The following is a 22,770-nucleotide window of genomic DNA, read 5'->3' as shown; positions in this document are numbered from 1 at the left end:
CACTCTCTCTCTCTCTCTCTCTCTCTCTCTCAAAAATAAACATTAAAAAAAAAACTTAAGGGGCGCCTGGGTGGCTCAGTCGGTTAAGCGTCCGACTTCAGCTCAGGTCATGATTTCGCAGTCCGTGAGTTCGAGCCCCGCGTCGGGCTCTGTGCTGACTTCTCAGAGCCTGGAGCCTGTTTCAGATTCTGTGTCTCCCTCTCTCTCTACCCCTCCCCCGTTCATGCTCTGTCTCTCTCTGTCTCAAAAATAAATAAACGTTAAAAAAAATTTAAATAGGGCACCTGGGTGGTGCAGTCGGTTAAGCGTCCGACTTCAGCCAGGTCACGATCTCGTGGTCCGTGAGTTCGAGCCCCGCGTCGGGCTCTGGGCTGATGGCTCAGAGCCTGGAGCCTGTTTCCGATTCTGTGTCTCCCTCTCTCTCTGCCCCTCTCCCGTTCATGCTCTGTCTCTCTCTGTCCCAAAAATAAATAAACGTTGAAAAAAAAATTTTTTTTAATTTAAATTAAATTTAAAATACATGCCTTCAAAATAGTAAGATAGCATGAAACTGCTTTAAGAGGTTTATAAAAATTGGGGCACCTGGGTGGCTCAGTTGGTTGTCTGACTCTTGATTTTGGCTCAGGTCATGATTTCATGGTTCATGGGACTGAGCCCAGCATGGGGCTCTGTGCTGACAGCACAAAGCCTGCATGGTATTCTCTTATTCTCTCCCCTCTCTCTCTATCCCACTCCCCTGTTCGCACTCATGTTCTCTCTCTCTCTCTCTCTCTCAAAATATATAAACTTTTTTTTTAAGTTTATAAAAATTACTAGAGTTATCTGAATCAGAAGTATTTTGTTTTTTAAATAATAATTTCTGGGTGCCTGGGTGGTTCAGTTGGTTAAGCATTGACTCTTGAAGTCATGAGTTCAAGCCCCATGTTGGGTTCTGCACTAGGCACGGGGTCTACTTAAAAAAAAAAAAAAAAAAGATATATACAATGGAATACTACTTGGCAATGAGAAAGAATGAAATATGGCCTTTTGTAGCAATGTGGATGGAACTGGAGGGTATTATGCTAAGTGAAGTAAGTCAGGCAGAGAAAGACAGATACCATATGTTTTCACTCATATGTGGATCCTGAGAAACTTAACAGAAGACCAGGGGGGAGGGAAAGGGGAAGGAAAAAGTTACAGAGAGGGAAGGAGGCAAACCATAAGACTCTTAAATACTGAGAACAAACTGAGGGTTGATGGGGGTGGGGGAGAGGGGAAAGTGGATGATGGGCATTGAGGAGGGCACCTGTTGGGATAAGCACTGGGTGTTGTATGGAAACCAATTTGACAATAAATTATTAAAAAAAAAAAAGCTGAAGGCATCCTAATGTATACTTGAGATAAATCTATCCCACCCATAGAGGGCATTTGCAATATATTTAATAACCCATCCTTATCTTTGATTCCCCAAAGAATGGTGACCATTTTGTCTCTATAACCAACATTAAATGAAAAACTAAAACTGTTAAAAAAAAAAAAAAAATAGAGGCGCCTAGATGGCTCAGTTGGTTGAGTGTCTGACTCTGACTCCTGATTTCGGCTCAGGTCATGATCCCAGGGTTGTGGGTTTGAGCCCCATGTCAGGCTCTGTGCTGAGCATGGAGCTTGCTTAAGATTCTCTCTTCCCTCTCCCCAACTCGCACTCTCTCTCTCTCTAAAAGAAAATAATAATAATTTCCTGGAAGGCCTGGCTGGCTCAGTTGGAAGAGCATGCAATTCTCGATCTCAGGGTTGTGAGTTCGAATCACACATTGGTGTAGAGATTATTTAAATAAATAAATAAATAAATAAATAAATAAATAAATAAATGTTTTTTTCCTTTTTTGGGGAATATAGAACTGATTTTATTCTGTGATGGTATTAAAGTGTATCCTAGGGGTGCGTGGCTGGCTCAGTTGGTGGAATAACAATCATTGAGGTTGTGAGTCCAAGCCCCAAGATGTGCATAGGGCCTTCTCAAAAAAAAAAAAAAAAAAAAGGACCTTCTCCTCACAAGGCTTTCCTTATTTAAAAAAAAAAAAGTATCCTAATAAAATAGCCCAGTAACAACTTGCCCTTCTTTCTTACCCTCTTTGATAAGAAGTCATTGAAAAGCTTTACTAGAGGACTAGTGAACATAAAGTGAGCTAATCCCATACTTTCCTAGCAGTTTGGAATCAGTTACAAGTGTTCTCTACATTACTTGCCAATATTGAATCAGAGAACCAAAAAACTATAGAATTCTAGGTCATTTTAATTGGATCTTGTAAATTGATATTTGATTATAACACTCTATGTTTAAAGATCGTATCAGCGTGTTTCGGTGGTTAGTCGGTTGGCCATCCAACTCTTGATTTTGGCTCAGGTCATGATCTCACAGTCGTGGGATTGAGCCCCATGTGGGGCTCTGCACGGACAAGGCAGTGCCTGCTTGGAATTCTCTCTCCCCTTCTCTCTACCCCTCCTAATCCACATGCTCACAAGCTCTCTCTCACAAAAAATAAACATTAAAAAAAAAAAAGATCATATCATCTATAGCAATACTATCCAACAGAAATATAAAGTGAGCTACACATTCAAGCCACATATGTAATGTAAGCATTTCTAGAATCCACATTTTAAAAAAAGTGAAAAGTGCAATTAATTTTAATAATGTATTTTATTTAACCCAGTAAATCCAAGATATTGTCATTACAACATGTAATCAATATAAAAATAATAAGATCTTTCACATTCTTTTTTTTGGTATTACGTCTTCAGAATTTAGTGTTAATTTTACACTTACTCAATTCACATAGCCACATTTCAAGCCCTTAGCTTCATGTGGCTAGTGGCCACTGTATTAGCCAGTGTAGATTCAGAGGTTCCTACTAATTACCAGTGCTATGATCCAATGTTGCAGAAACCTCAACCTGTTAACTTAAGTATATCACATACACATATTCCTCACAGATGCACATTTAGGGGAAATAAAATCTTAACAGATACACTCTAAAGAAAAGTCCATTATAACTTATGAAATAGTATCCCAGTGCTCAGTTCAACAACACCTGTACTGTAATTGGAATAACACTGAAAGATTAGCAAGGCCTCTGTGCAAGAATGACGTTCAAATCTGTGAAGATTTATTATTTTAAGAAGAGGTAAATATGTGAAGTGATAGACATGTGGATTAACTAAAGGGGAAGGGATCCTTTTACGTTGTAGACATATATCAAATTATCACAGTGTGCACTCTAAATATGTTACAATTTTGTCAATTTAATTTTAATGTAGAAAAATAGTATTCCATTTTTTTTTAAATGGACATCAGGCTTGAACTCACAAACTGCGAGATTATGGCCTGAGCTGAAGTTGGATGCTTAGCCAACTGAGTAACCCAGGCACCCCAATAATATTCCATTTTTTTATCTTAAAAAAATTTTTTTTAATGTTTATTTATTTTTGACAGAGAGAGAGAGAGAGCAGGGGAGGGGAAGAAAGAGGGGGACAGAGGATCTGAAGTGAGCTCTGCACTGACAGCAGCAAGCCCAATGCAGGGCTTGAACTCACGAATCATGAGATCATGACCTTACTGGAAGTTGGATGCTCCCCCAACTGAGCCACCCAGGTGCTCCCATTTTTTATCTTTAAATAAAACATACTTGTATTTTTTTTTAATACTTTACATTTAGAATGAAATAGTGGGGGGGCGCCTGGGTGGCGCAGCCGGTTAAGCATCCGACTTCAGCCAGGTCACGATCTCGCGGTCCGTGAGTTCGAGCCCCGCGTCGGGCTCTGGGCTGATGGCTCAGAGCCTGGAGCCTGTTTCCGATTCTGTGTCTCCCTCTCTCTCTGCCCCTCCCCCGTTCAAGCTCTGTCTCTCTCTGTCCCAAAAATAAATAAACGTTGAAAAAAAAAAAAAAAGAATGAAAGAGTGGGAATGGCTCCATTTACACATGCTTACTCAGTGTATACTTTTACAATGCTGAAAGTAAAAGCCACATTAGGAAATGAGGAATTTATGTGATTTTTCACTTTATTCTTTTCTAAAGTTTCTCCTTTCATAAGAAGTCAAAGAAGGCATCAGAATCCCTTGAAAAACTTAATTGGCTAGAGAAAGGGTAGTAGTCTGTAGCTACAGTGAAACCAACAGTTCCTCAGAATAAGACAACTAGCACAAATAAAAAAAAAATGTCTGTAGCACAGAGGAGAGACAGGAAAGATTACAGGCTATTTCACTGAACTGTCAGAATCTTAGCCAAGACTGCAATAAACTGATTATCTAGCAAGTTTGTTTGTTTAGCTCTCCCAATGTTTAAAACTCAAATGATTTCATTTAAATCAGTACCTAATCCAAACTATCAAATATCTTCAAAATATGTTGCATCCATTAGGTCATAATTAAACCACTGCTACTATGATTCGACTATGATTCAAAGACTTTATTTGCAACCTGCCAAATATTAATTAGGAAATGTATAAAATAAGCCAACATATTTTATAGTATTCAACACTACTATAAAATTAGGCCATGGACTGCCTAATTCCAAATAAAATGAGCCCAAACTACTGTAACTGCTTAAAAAGAACAACTGAAGTTTAAATGGATAGGGTTTAACATTTGGCTATTTAATATTTTAAAATGAAGTCTTTTCATTATCTAAACTAAATCAGGAAGTCAAGGCAACAGTTATTGAGGCTCTCCTGTATTATATGCCATGAAGTATAAAACAGTAGAAGGCAGGATCCCTGCCCTTGGGAGTTTACAATACAAATATATAAAATAGTACCTTTCACTATATGGTGGCAGAGTTGGGGGGTTGCAGCAAGACTATGGCCCACAAAACCTAAAAATGTAAATGTTTCACCTTTAACAAAAACATTTGCCAACCCTTGCTTTATACAAATTATTCTTGACTAGAGGGAGAAAGAAGTCTAAATATGCACTAGAGTAAAATTTTATTATATCTAGCAAACTTTTAAAAACCTAGTTTTGGGGTGCCTAGGTGGCTCAGTCAGTTAAGTGTCCAACTCTTGCATTCAGCTCAGGTTATGATCTCATGGTTTATGGGTTCAAGGCCCACATCGGGCTCCATGCTGACAGTGCAGAGCCTGCTTGGATTCTGTCTCTCTGTTCCTCCCTGCCTTACGCTCCCTCTCTCCAAAATAAATAAACTTAAAAAAATAAGATAAAAAACTGTAGTTTTCACTATAAACACAGCACTCACTATAAAACATCAGCCTGGCTGATGGTAAAATAAAACTTGTATGTATTAATTCTCAACCAGGGCATATCTGCTAAGGGGAATATATTTGAATATTTAGGGTGGTAAGTAAGCTATTTGTTTAGCAAAAAGGGGGAATATGTTTTAAAAGGTTGACAAAGACTTTAATCATACCTCTATACTGTCCAGCTTAATCATCTTCAACTAACCCATCCCTCCTGGCCATAAATGACTTTGGCTGTTTGCCAAAATCAAATTTACCCACAAAGTAGTCGATTCTCATTATTTGCCATAGTTATGTTCTATAAAGTTGTCATGGATGCTGAATTAGTGAATGCTAATTAACAAATAATAATACTAATTAGTGAATACAAGCGAAATGGCAGGGTTAAGTCAGGTCATCAATACATAACCTTGTTTTATGTGTTTCTGTTTAGACACCTCATTTAATGTACCATTGAACTCATGGCCAATAGTACTATAACTTGGGCCTGCATGAAGTTTTTCTAACACATGTATTCTCTCTCACCTCACAGCCTTCTTGTGCCTAGGAACACTAGACAGCAATTCAGCCGTATGCTGAAACATTACTTTAAACAGTAAAATCACCAACAAAAAGCATAAAATGCAAAAATGCACTAACTAGATCACAAAAACTTGTTTATGAGAGCTAAAATAAGTTGTAAGCACTGCCTTGCTAGACCTCAACTGGGAACATAGGATTTATGTGTATCCATATCGATATCTATATCTATATATCTATAGATCTATATATATATCTATAGACATGTATAATATATATATAGATATAGATAGATATCTATAGATATAGATAGATATCTATAGATATAGATATATAGATATCGATATAGATATGTATAATATATATACACTTTTTCTTTCCTGGTCTGCCTGTGCATATGTCTGCAAATGACCAGGAAAGCCTCTCAAATGCTGATTTCAGAGTTACAAATACATTTTAGAGAGGGAAAATATGAAAGTTCAGAATTGGTGAATAATGAAGGATCAACTGTATGATACACTACTACTGATAATCTTCTAAATTAATGATGATCAGTTAAAAAACTGTTTTTGAGCAAAAGCAACATTAAGTCCAGTCACCCAAAGTAATGTCTCTGAAGTAATATTTCATTATAAAGGAATATAAAGGAAAACAATGTGGGTGTATTCCATTCTTCCCCCTCTGCACGGAGCTTACTACTGCTTTGAGACTCAGCCTCTAGTTGGGCAAATCTGAGCCCCAGCTTGATTAGGTTCTCCTGAGCTCCAGTTCCCATATTTTCCCCAGTATCTCCACTCTATCACTTATCACAATGATATAACCACCTCTTTGCTTATGCCTTACCCACACAGTTGTAACTTTTTTCCCTACAACTTTTTTTTCTAGTATAAAGCCATATTTATAATATATTGCTATTCAATTAACTTTTACTGAGTAAATAATTATGAAATGAGAAATTACAAGGATGCAAAGTATAATGACTATAGTATACAATCACAAGTGGGTAAATTTAAGTAATAAAAAGGTAAAATGTGTGCAATTTGCCAACAAACTGTATTTGGGGGTTTGGAAGGATTTTAGATTGCCCTGTTTCTAGACTGAAGAAAGGTGTGCTCAGTTGGACTACTAATGAAAGTATAGAATATACGAAGAGTACATTTGAAGGGGAAAATGAGTTCCACCTAGAATATGCGTACCACCCTATTAATGACCCACTCATCTAGGTTACTTCCATACTTGGTAATTTTATTGCTTGCTAAGACTGCATTTGTAACTACTATATGTTGTAACAACTCCTTTCTCTAGCTAACTCCCCAACTACAATGTAAGATCATATAGGAAAGGTTTATTTAAATTAAAAAACAATTTTTTTTTAATGTTTATTTATTTTTGAGACAGACCCACAGACTGCGAGCAGGGGAGGGGCAGAGAGAGAGGGAGACACAGAATCTGAAGTAGGCTCCAGGCTCTGAGCTGTCATCACAGAATCCCGATGCGGGGCTCGAACTCACGAACTGTGAGATCATGATCAGAGCTGAAGTCGGATGCTTAACCAACTGAGCCACCGAGGCGCCCTGGTTTATTTAATTTTTGACTACTAAAAACCTAGTACAACAATATTTAATTGAATTGAATGTGGATGAAGATGTCCAGAAGAAAGTTGGATATTCTGAACTGGGGGCTAGGGAAAAAAAAGTCTTATGAGATACCACCTCACACCTGTCAGAATGGCTAACATTAACAACTCTGGCAACAACAGATGTTGGGGAGGATGCAGAGAAAGAGGATCTCTTTTGCACTGCTGGTGGGAATGCAACTGGTGCAGCCACTCTGGCAAACAGTATGGAGGTTCCTCAAACAATTAAAAATAGAACTACCCTACAACCCAGCAATTACACTACTAGGTATTTATCCAAAGGATACAGGTATGCTGTTTCAAAGGGACACATGCACCCCAAAGTTTATACCAGCACTATCACACTATCAACAATAGCCGAAATATGGAAAGAGGCCAAATGTCCATCGATGGATGAATGGATAAAGATGTGGAATACACACACACACACACACACACACACACACACACACACACACACACAATGGAGTATTACTCAGCAATCAAAAAGAATGAAATCTTGCCATTTGCAACTATGTGGATGGAACTAGAGGGTATTATGCTAAGCGAAATTAGTCAGAGAAAGACAAATATCATATGACTTCACTCATATGAGGACTTTAAGATACAAAACAGATGAACATAAGGGAAAGGAAGCAAAAATAATATGAAAACAGGGAGGGGGACAAAACATAAGACACTCTTAAATAAGGAGAACAAACAGAGGGTTACTGTAGGGGTTATGGGAGGGGGAATGGGCTAAATGCGTAAAGGGGCATTAAGGAAACCAGTCCTGAAATCCCTGTTGCACTATATGATGCTAGGAGAGAGGTGTGCTTGGGTGGCTCAGTTGGTTAAGCATCTGACCTTGGCTCAGGTCATGATCTCATGGTTCATGAGTTTGAGCCCCTTGTCGGACTCTGTGCTGCCAGCTCAGAGCCTAGAGCCTGGAGCCTGCTTCGGATTCTATGTCTCCCTCTCTCTCTACCTCTCCCCTACTCACACTCTGTGTCTCTCTCTCAATAATAAACATTAAAAAAGAAAAAGAAAAAAGGCACATAAAAAAAAGGAAAAAGAAAAAATTTTTTTAAAAAATCTATAAAGAACTCCCCAAACTCCACACCTGAAAAACAAATAATCCAGTGGAGAAATGGGCAGAAAACATGAAGAGATACTTTTCCAAAGAAGACATCCAGATGGCCAACAGACACATGAAATGATGCTCAACATCACTCATTATCGGGGAAATACAAATCAAAGCCACACTGATATACCATCTCACACTGGTCAGAGTGGCTAAAATGAACAAATCAGGAGACTATAGATGCTGGTGAGGATGGGGAGAAATGGGAACCTTCTTGCACTGTTGGTGGGAATGCAAACTGGTGCAGCCGCTCTGGAAAAGTGTGGAGGTTCCTTAAAAAATTAAAAATAGAACTACCCTATGACCCAGCAATAGCATGCTAGGAATTTATCCAAGGGATACAGGAGTGCTGATGCATAGTGGCACATGTACCCCAATGTTTATAGCAGTGGTTTCAACAATAGCCAAGTTATGGAAGGAGCCTAAATGTCCATCAACTGATGAATGGATAAAGATGGGGTTTATATATATGATGGAATACCACTTGGCAATGAGAAAGAATGAAATCCTGCCATTTGAAGCAACATGTATGGAACTGGAGGTTACCATATGGTAAGTGAAATAAGTCAGTCAGAGACAGATACCATATGTTTTCACTCATATGTAGATCTTGAGAAATTTAACAGAAGACCATGGGGGAAGGGAAGGGGGGAAAAATTACAGAGAGGGAGGGAGGCAAACCATAAGAGACTCTTCAATACAGAGAACAAACTGAGGGTTAATGGAGGGTGGAGGAGAGGGGAAAGTGGGTGATGGGCATTGAGGAGGGCACTTGTTGGGATGAGCACTGGGTGTTGTATGGAAGCCAATTTGACAATAAATTATATTAAAAACAAAAAGGAAAAAAGTCTTAGCTGGAAATAAAGCTTTAGGAAAGATTATAACAGAAGTAGTATTTTAAAATGTAAAAGAGGAATTTTCTTTTTCTTTTTTTTTTTTTTAAGAGACAGAGAGAGGGTAGGAGGGAAAGATAGAATCTTAAGCAGGCTCCAATCCCAGCGCAGAGCCTGATGCAGGGCTTGATCTCACAACTATAAGATCATGACCTGAGCTAAAATCAAGAGTTGATCACTTAACTGAGTCACCCAGGCACCCCAAGAGGAATAATTTTTGGAAGAATCAAAGAGCTTTAGGATGCCCAGCATTTAAGGGGTACATCACTCAAAGGGAGACAATGAAAACCACTGAGAAGGAACAGAGACTAACCAGGTAAGAATGGAATGGCAGATACTACTGCTTATGAACCAAATAGCCATTCTTTTCTTTCTCGCTTAACAGATATCCAAATTCTCCCAAAATAATGAACTCAAGGAAGGTGGGAGCTTCCCCAGGCCTGGGGAATGACTCATGGTTAGCTTAAATCAATCATAGTAATCACATTTCCTTTTGCCAATGATTGGTGTAGGGGTGGCCAATGACATGGAAGGGAAATGCTCTGGGGAACTTTAGGCAGACTGTCCTCCTTATAAATACCTACTCAGGAGAAACCCTAGTACTGCCTTTCTGCTTCTGGATAATGAAAACATGCTTGTTGCCTTACAACCCTGAAAGTAAACATCTGTGACACAGTGAGAATGGTAGAGGGTAAAGAGCAAGAGCCTGGGTTCTGGACACTGTTGTTACATCTTTGAATCAATCCTGAAACCACCCATCATTGGACTTACTGTTAGAGAGATTCTGTTACTTGGAGCTGAAAGCATCATGATACCATTGGTGTCCCAAAACCAAAAGGAGGAGTGTTTGTTTTTTTTAATTTTCTTAATCTTTATTTTTGAGAGAGAAAGTACAAGTGGAAGAGGAAGAGAGAGAGAGGGAGACACAGAATCCAAAGCAGGCTCCAGGCTCTGAGCTGTCAGCACAGAGCCCGATGTGGGGCTCAAACTCATGAACTGTGAGATCATGACCTGAGCTGAAGTTGGACGCTTAACCAACTGAGCAACCCAGGTGCCCTGGTTTATTTAATTTTTGACTCCCAAACACCTAGAACAACAATATTTAATCAAACTGAATGTGGATGAAGACGTCCAGAAGAAAGTTGTAATATTCTGAACTGGGGACTAGTTCATGACCTGAGCCGAAGTCAGATGCTTAACCAACTGAGCCACCCAGGAGCCCCAAGGAGGAGTGTTTCATGAAGGATACAGGAAAGTCAAAAGTAATAAAATACCCACAAGAGAATGATTTTGGTTTCAAGAGTTATAGGTATTCATGGTAAGCATTCAAAAAAGCATTAACTATGTGCAAGCCCTACTCTAAAAACTTAACACAAAGAATCCCGTTTAATCTCTTACAACAATCCTATGAGGGAGGCAGATGGAATTGTAGTCAGTGAAAAGCAAAAGCCAGCATCCAGTGGATTGAACAAGACGGAATAGTAAATTTAAACACTTCTAGGAAATCATCTGAAGAAAAGAGAGAATTATATATAAGGGAAGGAATAAAGGAGGTTTGAAGATGGTCAAGAAAGGAAGAAAACAATAGAGAGGAAAATGAAATATATGAAAATACAACACATAAATGATTGCTTAGGTAAGGTTCAGAGAAGATAGGAAGGTTTGGTACCAAGAGTACAAGTAGATAAAATTTGAAAAATGAGAAATGGGCTCTGAGATGAAGAGAAAATAAATAAGGACAAATTTATAAATTTGAAGGCAAGAAGACTGACTAGGAAGACCAAGAAGTTCATACATATCGATGTTCTTTTTAAAAGAATGTAAGTTTATTTATTTTTGAGAGAGAGCATACGTGAGCATGCACACATTGGGGAGGGGCAGTGAGAGGAAGAGAGAGACAGAGAGAATCCTAAGTAGGTTCCTTGCTCTCAGCACAGAGCCCAAGGCGGGGTTCAAACTAACGAACCATGAGATCATGACCTGAGCTGAAACCAAGAATTGGATGCTTACCTGACTGAGCCACCCAGGCGTCCCTAAAAATTTTTTTAAAAAAGACATCCAGTACTAAAGAGTTGAGGAAAAAATTGGGCATTTGATAAGAATGGTGGTGGTCTGAAATAGCAGTTATGGGAAATAGGCAAATAATCAGGAACAAGTAAAATATTACTAAATTGGACCCAGTCAAAACCAAGAAATCATGATGAATGGACATTTATTTCTTTACAAACATTTTAAATTAAAAAAAAATGTTTTAAGTTTATTTTAAGAGAGAGAGAGAGCACGAGTGGGGATGGGGTAGAAAGAGGGAAAGAACCAAGAATCAGATGCTCAACCAAATGAGCCACCCATGCACCCATCTTTACAAACATTTTAAGGACCTTCCATATGCCAAGGTATCTTTCTAGGTACTTGGGGATACAGTATGAACAAAAATCCCTGCCTCATGTATTTCACATTCTAATGGGGGAGATATAAAGATTTTTTTAATTAAAAATATTTTTAAAATACTACTATATGGAGTAGTATTCCCATGGTGGTAGGAATCAAGAAAAATGAGGAAAAGGAAAATAAGGGAACTAAAATTTTATATTGGGTGGCCAAAAATGGCCTCACAGAGAAAATGACATTTGTACTATGACAGAGTGAAAGCTATGTATATTTGTGGGGGTTGAACATACCATGTAGAGGGAAAAATCAAGTACAAGAGTCTGGAGGTGAGGGAATGCCAAGCATCTTCAAGATGTAGCTGTGTCAGAATGATGGGGTGGGGATGTGGTCAGAGAAATAATAAGTGGCTAGATGGTGTAGAGACTTGTAGGCCACTAAACACTTTGGCTCATATTGAAGGAAGATAAGTCATTGGAGCGTTTTATGCAGAATGACATGATTGCTTTGGCCTCGGTGTTAAGAGTAAGAAAGGATGGTGGGCAATGATGGAAGACCAATAAGATTATATCGCAGTAATTCAGATGGCTTGGACTATAATGTAGCAGTGAAGGTGTTATTTATTTTAAAGATGGAGTCAATAGGACTTCCTGATGAATCAGATGTGGGATATGAGAGAAATCAATAATGACAACAAGGTTTTTCAGCCTCAGCAAACTGAAAGAACACAATTGCTATTGACTAATATAGGAAGATAGGAGAGCGGAGGGTTGGGGAATTGGGGAGGTCAATATAGGACATATTAAGTTTAAGATGCCTATTAAACTTACAAATGGTAGTATCTAATTGGCAGTTGGATATAGCAGTCTAGTATTCAAAGAAGCAGTCCAGATGGAAGATAAATCACTGGGAGTAGAGGTAACCTTAAAACCTCGAGGCTAGAGATTATACTAGAGTGAATACAGACAGAAAAAAAGACCCAAGGACAGAGTCCTAAGATTTCACAAATGCAGTAGTAATAACTATTACTAGGAAGGTGGGGCCTCTCCCTTATCCCCAGGAGATGAATCTTAATTATTCAAAACCGAGCATGTTACTTGCTAGAGTAAGCCTGTGATTCAGCTTTGGTCAGCACAAGGTTAGTCTGATTGGTGTCCGTGGGAAGGGAGTAGAAGAAAAGTTTCCTTGCTTTTAAAGACAAAAAACTTTCTTCCACTTTATAGTTATGAGTGCATAACACTGGGAACCATGGTAACATTTATGCAATCATCTGGAGCATTAAGACACATGCTGAGGATGGCAGAGGGCAAAGATGAAAAAACAATGGGTATATCATATATTGCTGAGCTGCTAAATCAACTAGCCCTAGAGCCACTTAATGCCTGGATTTTTTGGCTATTATTTAATATTGGTTTTCATTACTTATGGGAAATAGTATCTGGTTACAATCTCATTTTTAATTTTTTTTTTAGAGAAATGATTTTGCTTATTTATTTTGAGAGGGAAAGAGAGAGCACATACAGGGCGGAGAAAGAGGAAGAGAGAGAATCCCATGCAGAGCCTGATGAGGCTTGAACTCACGACCTGTGAGATCATGACCGGAGTTGAAGTCAGATGCTTAAATGACTGAGCCACTCAGGCGCCCCTCATTTTTAATTTTCATAGCAATGCTTAGGGTATCAAAAACAAACTGAAACTCAGGGGGCACCTGGTTGGCTCAGTGGGTAGAGCATGTGACTCTTGATCTTGGGATCATGAGTTTGAGTCATACATTGGGCACAGAATTTAATTTAAAAATAAAAACATTTAAGGGGCACCTGGGTGGCTCAGTTGGTTAAGCGTCTGACTGTTGATTTTGGCTCAGGTCATGACATAACGGTGCATAAGTTTGAGCCTTGCATAGGGTTCTGTGTTGACAGTGCAGAGCCTGCTTGGGATTCTCTCAATCCTTCTCTGCCCCTCCCTAAGGAGCATGTGTGCACGTGCATGCACACATACATGCTCTCAAAATAAATAAATTTAAAAGGGGCGCCTGGGTGGCGCAGTCGGTTGAGCGTCCGACTTCAGCCAGGTCACAATCTCGCGGTCCGTGAGTTCGAGCCCCGCGTCAGGCTCTAGGCTGATGGCTCAGAGCCTGGAGCCTGTTTCCGATTCTGTGTCTCCCTCTCTCTCTCTGCCCCTCCCCTCGTTCATGCTCTGTCTCTCTCTCTGTCCCCAAAATAAATAAACGTTGAAAAAAAAATTAAAAAAAAAAAGTTTAGGGGTGTCTGGGTGGCTCAGTCAAACATCTGACTTCAGCTCAAGTCATGATCTCACAGTCTGTAAGTTTGAGCCACGTGTCAGGCTCTGTGCTGACAGCTTGGAGCCTGGAGCCTGCTTCGGATTCTATGTCTCCCGTGCTCCTTCTCTCTGTGCCCCTCCCCCGCTCATGCTCTGTCTCAAAAATAAACATTTTTAAAAATTTTTTAAAAAAAGAAAGTTTAGGGACACATGGGTGGCACAGTTGGTTAAGCATCTTGACTTTCGCTCAGGTCATGATCTCACGGTTCGTGGCTTTGAGCCCCATGTCAGGCTTTGTGCTGACGACTCGGAGCCTGGTGCCTGCTTCAGATTCTGTGTCTCCCTCTCTCTGCCACTCCCCAACTCTCTCTCAAAAATGAATGAACATTAAAAAAAATTTTTTTTTAAGAAAAAATTTAGGGCGCCTGGGTGGCTCAGTATGTCAAGCATCCAACCTTTGGTTTCAGCTCAGGGCATGATCTCAGTTCATGAGTTTGAACCCCACATGGAGTTCTGCACTGATGGTGTGGAGCCTGCTTAGGATTCTCTCTTTCTCTCCCCTTCCTGCACTCTCATTCTCAAACTAAATAATTAAACCTAAAAAAAATTACTAATATTAAAAAGAAAATTTAATAAAAATAAAAACAGATTTAAAAACAAGCAGAAACTCAAAAAAGGTTAAACTTGGAAAGGTTAAATAACTTCACACCTAGGTAACAAATGGTGAATTGAAGCTCAACTAACTCCAATATGTATTTTATTAAAAAAAATTTTTTTTTAACGTTTATTTATTTTTGAGACAGAGCATGAACGGGGGAGGGGTAGAGAGAGGGAGAATATGAAACAGAATATGAAACAGGCTCCAGGCTCTGAGCTGTCTGCAGAGCCTGACGCGGGCCTCGAACTCACAGACCGAGAGATCATGACCTGAGCCGAAGTCGGCCGCTTAACTGACTGACCAACCAGGCGCCCTCCAATATGTATTTTAAATGATTAAGAGTCATGGATTTAGGGGTGCCTGGGGGACTCATTTGATTAAGCATCTAACTTGATTTCGGCTCAGATCATGATCTCATGGTTTGTGGGTTCAATCCCCTGTTGGGCTCCATGTAGACAGTGCAGAGCTTGCTTAGGATTCTCTCTCTCCTGTCTCTCCCCTACTCATGGTCTCTCAAAATAAATATTTAAACTTAAAAAAAAAAAAGAGTTGTAGATTTAGGGGTGCTCGGTGGCTCAGTCAGTTGAGTGCTCGACTCTTGATTTAGACTCAGGTCATGATCCCAGGGTCATGGGATCAAGCCCTGCATTGGGCTCTGCGCTGAGGATGGAGTCTGCTTGAGATTCTTTCTCTCTCTGCCCCTCACCCCCACTTGTGCACACTCTCTAAAATTTAAAAAAAAAAAATGTGGATTTAAAGAGTAGACACGACTGACAGCAAAGGGGAATGAGAGTTGGGAATTCTTGAAGTGACTGGCAAACTGAGGCCAGGAAGTAATAGAGATTGAAAGAAAAGGGAAATATGAAAAGACTAGAACTTTGGTGAATATGGAGTTTCTGGCCAGCATAGTCAGAAGTACTCAGTAGTATCTGATTTAAGATGAAGTTCCCTGAATGTGACCTGGCTAGCAACTGAGGCCTTTACTCAGGGTTGCAAACAGAACACGAATGAGAATCAGGATGACAATAACTGGCAATTATGTGATTATTTCAAGTAATTTTACATACACTCAGAAGTAAATGTTTAATGAATGAATGATCTGATCATTAAACTTCTTCCATTCCAACTCTTCACCCCATTGTTTAATAAACTACAGATTATTCTTAGGATTTTAAGTAATCTCTACACCCAGTGTGGGGCATGAATTTACAACTTTGAGATCAAGAGTCCAAACTCTCCACAGACTGAGCCAGCCAGGGGCTCCAGATTATTCTTTTTTAGACTGATGCAAAGAACTATCTGAAAACAAAGATGGAGTCTTTGTAGTGATTCATGGTTTCCTTCAACATTCACTTGCTAGAATAAGCTTCCTGAGGGTAAGCATATTTGTCTGTTTTGTTCACTAAGGTATCTCCAGCACCAAGAACAATGCCCAGCATTTTTCCTGAATTGAATAAGTAAGTACCTATGGATGACAGGTATTATTTTAATCACAAAGGTAAATAAAACAATTCCTACACTTAAGGAGTTTACCATTTTAAAGGCTCTAAGCAAAAATCTCTTGGTCTTCACTTATATCAAATACATCATCATTAAAGAGCAAGGTTGTTAGGAATCCAAGTATTTATTACCTGTCCTGGATAAAAGAAATGTATTGTAGTTTTCATATGTTTTTAAATTTAAAAAATAAACTATTATCCTATCTTGAAAAGTTAGTACTTGTATCATTAGGCACTACAGTTAGATGACCTGTTATAAGTAATGATTATGGTAAATCACAAAAAATAATTTTAGATGCTTCTAAAAATGTTAATTCCTTCTTTTCATTATCAAGTCCTTTCAAATATATTTAACAAAAACGAAGTGAGAATATCAGTTAATATGAAGCAACATAAAAGAACAAACAGAATCAGAAGGCAAATTCCAAAGAGATCACTGGCTATAAATAGAGACATGGAAATGTCAGGAGAGAGAAGCAAAGTTCCACTAAAAAACAACAACAAAACTGTATGCCAAGTGGGCTTTACATCTCAAACCCACCCATTTTCAGTTAAGGATTTCTTTGGCAAAGATCCTCTTTCTTTCAATAATCTATCTCAAAATGTAAATATTGTGAGTAAAGGTAGATGTCCTCATTACAAATATCAAGATGTTTTTGGTTCTGCAAAGATTCTTCTTCCCTTTGTATTTAAGAAGCAGAAAACCTTCAACTGAAACTTAACCCAATCATTGCTGCTTCACAGAGCTTGTTGATGAAATAAAGAGCGCTGGATTAGGAATCTAGTCTTGGCTCTGCCATTAATCTTGTCACTTTGTGTATGGCTCTCAAGCAATCTGGGTCCCAATTTCCTCCACCATAAAATGAAAGAAACAGACTAGATGATCTTCAAGGTCTTTTCAAGTCTGCAAGTCTAAGAAAAGTTGAGTGAGGGTACACTTCCATGCTATAGCCTCAAAGGCCCCCAACATTCATAACCACATATTCAACAATTTGTTTAATTCTAGTTTTGCAGGAAAATGGTTAATATGGTAACAAACAATTCAACTTGATATTAAGATTTTATCAACATAAAAGCACCAAACCATACTGGGCAAACCAAAGAGTAAGATCTAGTCCTTGACCAGCCCTCTCTTACACAGACAGAAAAGCAGAGAACAAGATCTCGGTGTTTAGAACATTTACTAGTCTAGCTGGGGAAACAAAATTTAAGCTAAATTCCACATTTATTAAATACTTTTTGCATAATAGGGCAGTTTTCATTCTGATAAGCAGAATAATCAACTATGATGTTTATTAAAAAAAAGAAAGAAATGTAGATTTCCTGAAACATTTTTCACTAGGTCCAGGTGGAGCCCAACTATCTACATTAAAAAAAAAAAACCACCCCAGATGATGTAGGGTGTTTCTCAAACATACCTTTGTTTTAAGAAACACTGCCCTAGCCTCGATCAACAAAAAAATAGGGTTCAAAAATAGAAAATGCTTTTAGACCTTGAGTTCTCTAGAAAACTAGAGAAAAAACTAGAAAAACTGTAAGGCATCAAAAATAAGCAAGTCTAATGGAAGATGTAGGCTTCAGTTATATTTCAGTGGTTCTCAAGTGTGGGCTGCGCTTTAAGGATCAACTTGAGAAGTTGTCACACATAGAGATAATAGACCAATTAAATCAGTCTCTGGGAGTAGGGGTTGGGGCTCAGCTTAAACATGTTTAGAAAAGCTCCCCTGTAACCAATACACTTAATTAAGTAAAAGATCAATGGAATTGGTTAGTCAGGTTAAGGTTCATGAAAAAAGATGATTTTTAATTTTCATTTTTATTTGGCTAAAGTTTTAATGGAAAAAGATAAATGTAACAGAAGTGAAAGGAACTGATGTATAAATATATGATCTAAGTAGGGAAGGAAAAAAACATGTTTTGGCCACAAGATAAAGGGAGACTAAGAACAGTAAATGTGAATTTATTTTAGACATTTTGGTTTTGAAGCAACATGGAAGATGAGTCTTGGAGGTTGCTGCAGACACAGATTTGGAAGTACATTTAGGGAATAGGTAGAGGACCAATTCAAAGTAAATTATGAAAACTTATATCACACTATGTTAACTGTACTGTAATTAAAATAAAATTTAAAAAAAGCTTCATAGGTCAAAAAAAGAAACCATATATATTATACATTATGCAGTTTTATTATATATTATATTCTGCAGTATTATATACCAGCTTTGTTATAAGTTATTGGAATGCATGCTATAGAATTAACTAAAATCACTCAGGAACTGGGTGGTAAAGGCCAGTTTTTTGAGACAGATGCTGTAGGGGGTACCAAATTTCAATCTAGAATTATCCCTAAAGTAAGGGGAAGCTGGGAGTATTATGGCTCATCAGCAAGGGCAGTCAGCTCTACATTTTTTTCACTAAATATGGATATTCAATTTCTTATATATTTTATGATGCTGTGCTAGATCTCCTATGATCCTGGTCAAGGGACAGATCCTGCTTACACTGGCTGCCAAAAGATGTGAGCAACTAGCCAAATATTATCTATATTCAAAGAAGTCCTTTGTATGATACAGTTAAGGATGGTCCTTCTCTCATAAAACTTGAAGAACCCTGTAAAGTTGGGAATGGTACTTTAGCAAGCCCCTCCCTCTTCCCCCATACAGTATATGCCTTTCCCCTTCACTGAAGGAGGTCTTAAAGAGCAAAGAAAATTTATATTATTTTCACAAAGAACCTTTGTCTCAAACACTAATTGTTCTAAAAGATTGAACTATGAAGAATTTTATCCTCAATTCTCAGAAGACTCTAATTTTAAAACTCTTGGTATGCTTCTTTTGGGAGGGGGGCTAGTTTGTGGAGGAATCCAATATGCAGACAAAGAGTAAAAACACTATCATAGATGCTGTGTGGTAATACAGGGAAAAAATTAAAATTAAGCAATCCTATTCTTGTCTTGAAGATGCTTACAATCTAGTTAGTGGTATGAATTACAAACCAAAGCCCTCCTGTAAAATTTCTTTGAAAAATAACACTAATTATATCAAATATATATGTATGTATACACATACATCATACACACACACACCATAAAGCACTATAGTTTATTTAGGAGAGGGAGGGAGGGAGAAAGAAAACACCGGTGCGGGGGGGGGGGGGGGGGCAGAGGGCAGAGAGAGAAGGGGACAGAGGATCCTAAGCAGGCTCTGTGCTGACAGCAGAGAGACTGATTGCTCAAACTCACAAACCATGAGATCATGACCTAAGCTAAAGTCAGATGCTTAACCAACTGAGCCACCCAGGCACCCATAAAGCACCATATATACTTTAGTAAGGGATATTACTAATCCATCCAATGCAATTAACAATACAGAAAAGCAAGCTTGTATCATGTTATACATACATGGGTTCTTTGATTTTGTAACATTTTTATTACCTTACATTAAGATCTGCCTTCCCATGAAGAACTTCAGCATATGTCTTTTTTTTTTTATTTTTTTTCAACTTTTTTTTTTTTTTTTTTTAATTTTTGGGACAGAGAGAGAGAGAGAGAGAGCATGAACGGGGGAGGGGCAGGGAGAGAGGGAGACACAGAATCGGAAGCAGGCTCCAGGCTCTGAGCCATCAGCCCAGAGCCCGACGCGGGGCTCGAACTCACAGACCGCGAGATCGTGACCTGGCTGAAGTCGGACACTTAACCGACTGCGCCACCCAGGTGCCCCAGCATATGTCTTAATAGAAACAAATGCAAATACATATTTTTAAAATCCAAGTGAGAAATACTAAATTGTGAACCATACCATAGAAATTACAAAGACATATATCCCATTACTTGACTTTGAATAGATTCTTCCATTCTTTCAACTCAGACTGCCTGGGTTCAAATCACTAACACTAACATGTGACTGTGAGCAAGGTGGTTAACTTACCCGTACTGCAACAAAATGGAGATTTTAATAGCATCTCATAGAGCCGTATGAGAATGAATTAAATACAAGTAAAGCACTTAGAACAGGACCCAGTATATAGTACTAGCCACTATTAGCTATTGCTATGTTTTAGAGCATGCTATGCAGTAAAGGCACAGAAAAGACAGAGCCCTTACTGCCATGGACCTTACAACCTAGTGGGAATTCCAAATAAAAAATAAGTGATATTATGTTATTATTACCATGATGTAGTACATGATAACAAATAAGAATCCCTAAATTTGAGAGGCTTCTGGATGGCTCAGTCAGTTAAGCCTCCGACTTCGGCTCAGGCATGATCTCACAGTTTTGTGAGTTCACACCCGGGATCGGGCTCTCTGCTATGAGCACAGAGCCCATTTTGGATTCTCTGTCCCCCTCTCTCTGCTCCTCCCCCACTCACACTTTCTCCCTCAAAAATAAACATTAAAAAGAAAAAAAAAAAAGAATCCCTAGAGAGCTCTGGACTAGCCAAACACTATATATATTCAAAGAGGCCCTTTGAATTTTCTGGAAAAATGGAAGCAATCAGCAACAGTAAAATGGAAGAGGTAGGAAGGATACCTGACAAAAAGGGGGCTCTGCAGTTATGGATAAGTGAGAATGATAGGGATGATAAAAAGCTGGATTTAGGGCAAATCAAATGATTATGAGCAATATCCTAGTATTCTTCAGTCTTCTTACAGTACTTTAATCAGGACCACACTATCAAATTTGGCAACCAAATCAGAGAAGAAATTTCTAATAACTGAGGGGAAGGGGATATGTTTTCACATAGTGACTTCTATTTTCCCTTTCAGAAGTTTATGTAAGACTTTATTATCCTTTACTGTTGGCTACTTTTCAGAAACAGAGTAATTGCCCTCTTTTTGGTATGCTGGTAAAAGGAAAAAGTTATATGACTTACCAAAGGGCACAGGGGTTATATTTGAACACAGATCCTCTGGGACCAAGTCCAGAGTCTTTTCCACTATCTGGGGCTGCCTCCAGTTTCAGACACTGGTCAAGCTGTTGGTTCTCCACAATGGTCCAAAGTCAATTTGTGCTAACAACTTTGTCCTCTAAGATGCAAATATATCCTGCTTCCATTCATACCTTAGTCTGAAATAGAATTCTAGAAAGTCAGTCAGAAGGGATATAAAAGTCATTAAGACCAATGACCAGCCTAATAAACAAACACCCTAACTACATCCTGGTATGTTTAATTTGAAGTGGCCACTTCCCTCCTCACATCTAAACTGAATCTTTTGTGACTATGATACCGAGGAAATACTGGCCTGGTTAAATGACACAGAGTATAGCATGAAGTTACCAGATCCTTCTGCCTAAGAGTTGTTAGGAGGTAGGTGATGGGCATAAAGGTGAGGCAGGAAGCCTGTACAATTTTGTCACTCTAAAATGCCTGTTAAAAAGCCATAATGGGGGGCACCCAGATGGTTCAGTTGGTTAAGCATCCAACTCTCAATTTTGGCTCAGGTCATGATCTCGTAGTTCATGAGTTTGAGCCCTGATTACGGCTCATGCTGACAGCATGGGGCCTGCTTGGGATTCTCTCCGTCCCTCTCTCTCTCAAAATAAATAAAAAACTAAAAAAAAAAAGAAAGAAAAGAAAAAAAGAAAGCAATAATGGACTACTTTTCTATAATAGCTAAAAATAAGAATCTGTTAATATTTCAGATTTACCAACTCCAAAAGTGAAAAGTTGTACTAAGAAAAAGGTCACTCAGTCATTTGGTAACCAATAAGTCAGAAGGTAAAATGAAGAAACTTGCCAGTACATTTAATAGCCCAACTTTTATTATGCTTGCTAATCTTTTCACTGTTATTTGGTGAATCTAAATGCTCCCCGCTAGACTTCTGTAAATTCAAAGACACTAACTTTTGCTTCATCCTAAGAATGAAATATGAAATACCAATTTCTGTGTTAAAAGTGTGACTATAAAATATAATCTAGTCAAATATTTAGCTAATCTCTCAAAGCACAATAAACCAATTTCAGATTAGCGATGATATACCCACTTTTAAGAAAAGTTACATTGCAAAAGGGAATGAATTTAGTTAAGAAAATCCTGATTTCAGGGGCACCTGGGTGGCTCAGTCGGTTAAGCGTCCAACTTCGGCTCAGGTCATGATCTCACAATTTGAGAGTTCGAGCCCTGCATCAGGCTCTGTGCTGGCAGTTCAGAGCCTAGAGCTTGCTTTGGATTCTGTGTCTCCCTCACTCTGCGCCCCTCCCCCACTCATGCTCTGTCTCTGTCTCTCAAAAAAATGAATAAACATTTAAAAAAAAGTTTAAAGAAAATCCTGATTTCATCAGTTATAATGAGATTACCTAGAATAACCAGCAAAGTACAAATGGGTTTAAAACGATTGTGTAGACTGAGAATTCACATATAGCTTAATCAAAAGTCACTGGTTATTTCTCCCACAACTCAGTTGCTCTTGCAGGATTCTGGGTTTTACTAAAACTAAGATTTGAACATAGCTGTAATCCAAAAAATTTACATGGATTATCCTTCCTTTGTGATAAGATGCCAGAAACTGAATTACATGTTAATATTAATTTCCACTTTACAGCACTTT

General features: G+C 38.5%; 1 protein-coding gene and 1 non-coding gene across 4 annotated transcripts in view; one reads left to right on the top strand and one right to left on the bottom strand.

Annotated features, from left to right (window-relative positions):
- Positions 1-22,770, bottom strand: part of DNAJB4 (DnaJ heat shock protein family (Hsp40) member B4) — a 49,277-nt gene that overhangs the window by 23,351 nt on the left and 3,156 nt on the right. Inside the window, exon 1 of one of the 3 annotated variants that reach the window (XM_019837284.3) lies at positions 21,095-21,732. The exons of the other annotated variants lie outside the window; for them this stretch is intronic. The gene's annotated coding sequence lies outside the window, so the exon portion shown is untranslated. Of the gene's footprint in view, positions 1-21,094; positions 21,733-22,770 lie in introns of those variants that run through there. 3 annotated transcript variants of the gene reach the window in all.
- LOC111562102 lies at positions 3,050-3,155 on the top strand. The gene has a single exon (XR_002745155.2). It is a non-coding gene; the product is annotated as a U6 spliceosomal RNA (small nuclear RNA).

The sequence above is a fragment of the Felis catus genome, chromosome C1, assembly GCF_018350175.1.
Source record: "Felis catus isolate Fca126 chromosome C1, F.catus_Fca126_mat1.0, whole genome shotgun sequence".
NCBI classification, from domain to species: Eukaryota; Metazoa; Chordata; class Mammalia; order Carnivora; family Felidae; genus Felis; species Felis catus.
This window is presented reverse-complemented; position numbering and strand designations above follow the sequence as displayed.